Raw genomic sequence first — 7,060 nt, forward strand, 5'->3', positions numbered from 1 at the left:
AGCCACTGAAGGTGGTTTTGCGTGGATTACCGTCGTTCGAGGCGACTGCGGTGAAATCCGGGCTGGAGTGGTTCAGACTCAAGCCTGAGGCAGTGTACCCGATGAACCGGCGTCCCAACCAAAACACCAGCTTGCGTTGTTCCTGGTGCATTTCACGAAGGGATCCACCGGTCTTGCGGCTCTGAGATCCAATATCCGGGACCTGTTTCAGGTCATCATCAGTTGGGAGCATTACAAACCCCAACATCGTGATGTAACGCAGTGTATGAACTGCCTCTCATATGGCCATGGCACCAAAAACTGCCACATGAAGACAAACTGCGTCCTGTGAGCAAGTCGATGACATCGAGCCAACGTGTGTCAACTGCGGTGGAAACCACCAAGCCTCCAATCGCGGATGTCCCAAGCGAGTGGCGTTCATTAATATCCGTCGGAAGGCCACAATCAACAACCAGCTTGGTCGCCTTCGTAATCATCGTTCGCCTCCTGTACTCACGGAAGTCCAGTACCCAGCTCTCCAGCTCCGTCGACATGTTCCGAACCTAGCACCGCTTCCGCTCAACAACCAACAAGCCAATCCTGCGAGTATTCAAATGGTTCCTAACAGCCGGAAAGTTCAGCATCGTCTCGCTGCTGCTGCGGCTCAGCAAATTCCAGGTTCATCCACCGCCCCTGGTTTATCATACGCTGGTGCTGTCTCAGGTGAATCTGTCGACGATTCTCCGTTCACCTCGGAGGAACTTGTGACGCTCGTGGCCGAGGTCATCATTATCATGCGTACCTGCAAGACTCGATCTGAACAGCTTCATGCTGCCTTGTCACTCGTCACCAAGTATGGACCGTGAAGCTATAAAAATTGCAAATTGGAACGCTTGCTTACTGACGAGCAAGCATAGAGAGCTACTCGATTTCCTCAACACCAAGGAGGTCGACATTGCTATCATCACCGAGACGCATTTGAAGCCCGAACTGAACATATTTCTTCCCGACTTTCGGCTCGTCAGACTTGATCGCACCTGCTCTGGAGGTGGAGGAGTGGCCATCGTTGCAAGACGGAACATCAGTTGCCGGCTGCTACCAAACTTCCAGCTGAAAACAATTGAAGCCATCGGAGTGGAGGTGAGCACATCACTTGGCCCAATCACCATCATCGCGGCCTACTTCCCCAAGCAAACCAACATCAGAGACGGGTCGTCAGTGGCCCTCCGGAAAGACATCATCAAACTCACCCGGAGGAGCGGGAACTTTATCATCGCTGGCGATCTGAACACAAAACACCAAGTTTTGGGCAACGGTCGGAGCAACAGAAACGGCATCATCCTCAATGAAGACCTGCAAGAGGGCCACTATACCATCTTGGCCCCGAACTCTCCCACCCGGTTGAGCATGCGACCATCGACATCTTCGTAAGCAACATGGGACACAACGTCTCGCAACCTGTGGCATTCCAGGAGCTGAGCTCGGACCACTACCCGGTGGTGGCCGAAGTTGGATCCTCGGTAAACCGATTCGAAGCTTCCCGGCGCAACTACCATCGAGTCAACTGGGCGCAATATCAACACTGCGTCGACACAACCATCGACTACGATGTCCAATCGCGGACATCCGAAGATGATGACTGGTGTCTACAAACCATCGAGGAGGTGATTTCCCGGGCCAGGGAACAACACGTGCCAGTATCCAGACAGGTGAGTAACACTCTGAACCTTGACAGCCCTACCAAACATCTCATTAGACTCCGTAGCACCATTCGTAGGCAGTACCAGCGTACTGGCCTGCCTAACTTGAAGACCAATTGTAATCGAATAACAAAGATCATTCAGGCCAGGATGATGGATCTCAGAAATAACGATTTTGCTAGTAAGATCCGCTCTCTCGCAGATTGTGCTAAGCCCTTCTGGAAACTTACAAAAATTCTTAAAAACAAGCCTAGGCTCATTACACCACTGACCCCACTGGATCGTCCCGGCGACCCAGTGGTTCATCTGATAACTCCTGAAGAGAAGGCTGCCACGATAGGTCAACACTTCGTCAGCTCCCATAATCTCGGACAAAACATCGTCAGCCCTCATGAATCTGAGGTTGCTGAAAATTTAACCAATCTTTTTCAGATTCCTAACATTTTTCCAGAGGAATCCGAGATCACGGCTGACGAACTGTTGGGCTATATCAAATCATCTAAAAACATGAAGGCCCCAGGTTTCGACAACAACCTGAATCTGGAACTCAAACACTTGAGTTCCAGATTCTACAACCATCTGGCACTGATTTTTAATCAGTGCCTCAGACTTGGCTACTTCCCCTCGTGTTGGAAGTCAGCTAAAGTCATACCCATCCGGAAACCTGGGAAGGATCCGTCCTCTCCTTCAAGTTATCGACCAATCAGCCTTCTCTCAGGGTTATCAAAACTGTTCAAAAGAGCAGTCTACCAACGGCTCCTAACATCTGCCGAAGAAAACAACTTGTTACTCGAGGAACATTATGGTTTTCGGAAAGGTCGTTCGACCGTCCACCAGCTGACTCGAGAAACAAACATTCTCAGACGGAACAAGTATGTTTCAAAAACCTCTGCCATGGCGTTGTTGGACGTTGAAAAAGCATTCGACAATGTCTGGCTGATGGCCTGCTGTTCAAATTGCAGCAGTACGGTCTTCCAATCTTCCTAGTGAAGATAATTAATAACTACCTATCAGACAGGACGTTCCGAGTCTCTCTGAATGGCATCACATCGGATGCTTGCAACATCGGTGCCGGGGTTCCACAAGGAAGCATCCTTGGTCCCATCCTATTCAACCTGTTCACCTCCGATATGCCGGCTTTCCCTGATGGTGGATCGTTGTCTCTGTTCGCAGATGACACATACATCGTCTACAAGAGTAGGGTCATCGGAGCTCTGACTGCCAAACTTCAGAGAGGCCTGGACGTCCTGTCTGAATATTTCAACAGCTGGAAGATCCGTATCAACGCGGCAAAGACCCAGGTCATTATCTTTCCACACTCTAAACCTCCCAGACTTGTTCCGTCGGAGAATAACAAGATCTGCCTGAACGGCACAGTGGTGGAATGGACCAAAGAGGTCGTGTACCTCTGGCTAACACTAGACAGCAAGCTTCTTTTCAGGGAGCACGTTGACAAAACAAAAACCAAGTGCAACATCTTGATAAGATCGTTGTATCCACTTATCAACAGGAAGTCAACCCTGTCCCTGAAAAATAAGCTTGCTGTCTACAAACAAATCATCCTTCCTGTAATCGAGTACGGTATGCCAATCTGGGAGAGTTACGCAAAATGCCATCACCTTAAACTCCAAAGGATCCAGAACAAGATCCTTAGGATGGTCCTAAACAGTCCCCCGCGGACTAGAAATTCTGAGATCCACTTCCTGGCTGGAATTCAAACATTAGAAGAACGGAGAGTATTCATCCTGGAAAGGTTCGGAGACACCTCTGTCTGAGATCAAATCATCAGATCATACGTGATCTAGCACGTTAGGTTAATTTATACTCATAGTTAGGTAGGTTATCACTTTTTTCAATTCAAATAAAACACATCTCCAAAGGGATATTCTGTAAACTAGTTGAAAAACGCAAATATTAAATTAGAATATCAAATTAAACAAAGATGAAGAGCCAAGTAGGCTAATCAATAAAAATGATAAATCAATGTACTACACTGAAAAAAGTTTTCACTTAGTTTCTATTAGGAACGCACATAGTATTTTTCCAAAAACAAAAACAATGTTTTTTACCTGGATATCACATAGCATTAGAAATTCTATATGTGAAATCATATAGATTTCATTGGACACATAACGTTCATGTGATTTAGTGGTGCAATTTCCAATTATGGGATCACATGAAAGTTATGTGAAATTCTGGTTATGTGTTTTATTTTATTTTAATCAACAGAAATAAACATAATTTTACTATTTTTACTACTTCTGTCAATCTAGTTGAATCTTTTATTGGCTCATTTGTCTTGTGAATTTTAGCTGTAACGGCCTCTTTTCTGATTTTTATCTCTCACTCTATGGAATCTACACGAAAACTATGTTTGAATGAAATTTCTAGAAAAGTACAAGGAACATTATGCCGTAGACTATACATTTTTATATCATATGGGTGGAAAGTTCGTAAAACAAATGCTTTAAAATTCTTCACTTTTTAGGATATCTTCGAGCATGAAACTAAGTCAAACTTCAGTAAAATCACTTTGAATCGTCAACCTTTGGTCACAAAGTTGGTAGATAATACATTAAGCTTTGCTATGAAAGTTGTTACAGCAGTTTTCATTGTTTCAGTCTCGAGATACAAATAGTACAAACCGTAAATTATCTTAAAAACATAAAAAAGCACCTCTAAATCATATCCGATTTTGCTGAAAATGTGCATAGAAGTTCCAATGAACTTGACAAACAGTAATCAAGGTTGACCCGATGCATCTCGAACATTTCTGTTAAAATTAACAGGTCTAATGTGACTGTTGCTGCGTGGTGATAATGCTGACTTTGCTGTCTCGCTGCAGGTGCTCGTTGGTGCTACCGGTGCCGGTGACTCCTGAAGTGTTGAGTCCAAAACTAAAACGATAAATCAATAAACATCTGTGTAACCGCCAGCCAAGATTAAACAAATATAGGGGAAATGGCTCTAATGTTGGCCTATCGATCTAAGATCGGGCCCATCGCTGAAAATCTGCTATTTATCAAATTTATCTAGATGAACGCGTCATTACATCCATTTCCCCTATATCTATTCAGAAAGTTTCAAAAAATGTTCCACTAGGGTGTACGCTTAATTTTGCGATACACTGTAAATCAATTTGTCAGTTTAGTGTCAAGCAGTGAAGTTCATATTTTACCTTAAATAGGGTAGGTGTACCAGTTATGGCTATACGTTCCTATTATGGTGTGTCCCAAATATGGCCTATGGAATTCCCATTGGCCATAATTGGAACACACCATAATAGGAACGTAAAGTCATAACTGGTACACCTACCCTGTTGATTTTAAAATCTACATGAAATTATATGGGTTCGAAAGAAACATCATTGAATTCAGGAGACTATGCTCTTTCATATGATGTATAAAAACAAATAAATATTTCAAAATTAAAGATTCCAATTGGAACACAGCCTAAAGAAACAAATCTGGGAATATCTTCGGATAATTCAACCACGCTTTTCACTACTGGATTAGATTAGAACATTCATTGATTCATTTACCCGGTACATCAACAATCAGAAACAGCTAAGTAGGAACAAAGTAAATGCAACTCTAAATTAATGTATTTACCAAAACCAAAACAAAGTTTAATTCCATTAATCGTAAATACCGAGTGCCACACATAATATTTCGAAAATGAGAGACGAGTAAATGTGCAGCCAGGGATGTAATGAAATTGTTAAATTTATGACAATGTATGGCGAATATTTATCGCTCCCTTATTTGCGTAACTCAAGCCCACCCTCAATCCCGTCCAACCGCGCCGCTGCTGATGACGATCATGAACACGACGAAGAGAGAAGGATTATGCGGCGATGAGCAGAATAAGGATACTTCTGCATGGATCTGCTGTGTGTGTGTGTATGTTTAGTGTCTTATTCGGTATCGTATGCCGACGGTTTTCCGTATCTGCTCACTTGTGATGACTGATGACTGATATATTTTTGCGAGGCGAATGTTTGCGCATACGATGAAATGTTGGCGGCATATAAACATTAAGTTAAAGGGTTGAATGTGCGATCCAGCAACCATCTGCGTGGAACATGGTTCTACCAATGGCTGGCAGTGAAGAGTGCTTCTGTTTTTGAAAAGAAGTTACGACGTTACGAGAAAGTTTATGGTGCGATGGTGAGTCAAATTCGTATATGAAAGATAGGCGTGGATGATACAACATTTAATTAGCTGAAAATTTGTGTTTCGAGAGAATGATGGTCTAATCATGTTATGAAGGATTTGAACATACATACATCGTTATATTTTACACAGAAAAGTCCTTGGTTAAGACTGTTCTTATTTGTGGCAAAATAATAGAAAAATTAAGTGCTTGCTACTACATTAATTGAAGTTAATAATGATGCTAGTCTCGAAGGAAAAAAAAAATTGCATATATTACATTAATATTACAGGAAACGTTCGAAGCAAATGCTAACACAAACAACACAGAACAGAACATAAATTAAGAGAAAGCCGATATTTTTATCAGCGAAAATTCCACCGTTTTTCCGAATAAAAACCATGTATTCTCCTCCCCCAACCAACCATCACCGAATTCTTCACGATCCATTCAACAAGGGATAAAAATGTACCTAGGCGCGCTAGGGCTGTATCAACGTGGTTGTTGTTGTTGTCGTCGTCGTCGTCGCAGTCGTCCGCTACAGTTTGATTATGTGGGAGGAGTGGTACCGCAGCATACCGGTGCGATATGGATTGATGAGTAAAAATCCAGCCTCCGGAATCACGATTGAATATCGGCGCGACGACGATGACGACGACGGCGGCGACGATAAACATTGATTGACATCGTCATTTAGGCGGTCTGACATGTGTTCCATTTGCACAGGTGGGTAAGCGATCGATTTGGCGGGGAAGGAGACAAGCGATGGTGACGGTGGATGTGCTTGAATGGGCATTTTTATAGGTGGAAATGAGATCAGGTGAACAAGATGGATCTTTTATTCGCATTAAGATTTGTTGTCATGTAGAGAAACAATTATGAGCGTGGCAAGCCATGCTCAAAGACGCGTAACGTCGTACAAACCACGCGACTGGCACGCTGCCATCTTTTCGTAGGCAGCATAAACATATTGAAACATTACAATCAAAACTAGGCCCAAGCGTGGGCAGGAGGTTATGCTGGATATGGCTACTTGTTATACACGGCGAATGAGAACGACTCAAATTTGAATTTAGTTCACTCATAATCGCCAAAAGTGCAGGAACTCAGCGATGAGTAAATTTGCCTCATGTTTTCCCACGTTTTTCCAGAATTTTCCAGGGAAAAATTTACGAATTTGAAAAAAGTAAAGATTGGATTCACTCAGTCTATTGGTACTACTCGGA

Source organism: Ochlerotatus camptorhynchus, unplaced genomic scaffold, assembly GCF_037179485.1.
Source record: "Ochlerotatus camptorhynchus isolate MF236.1 unplaced genomic scaffold, CSIRO-AGI_Acam_v1.1 ptg000193l, whole genome shotgun sequence".
NCBI classification, from domain to species: domain Eukaryota; kingdom Metazoa; phylum Arthropoda; class Insecta; order Diptera; family Culicidae; genus Ochlerotatus; species Ochlerotatus camptorhynchus.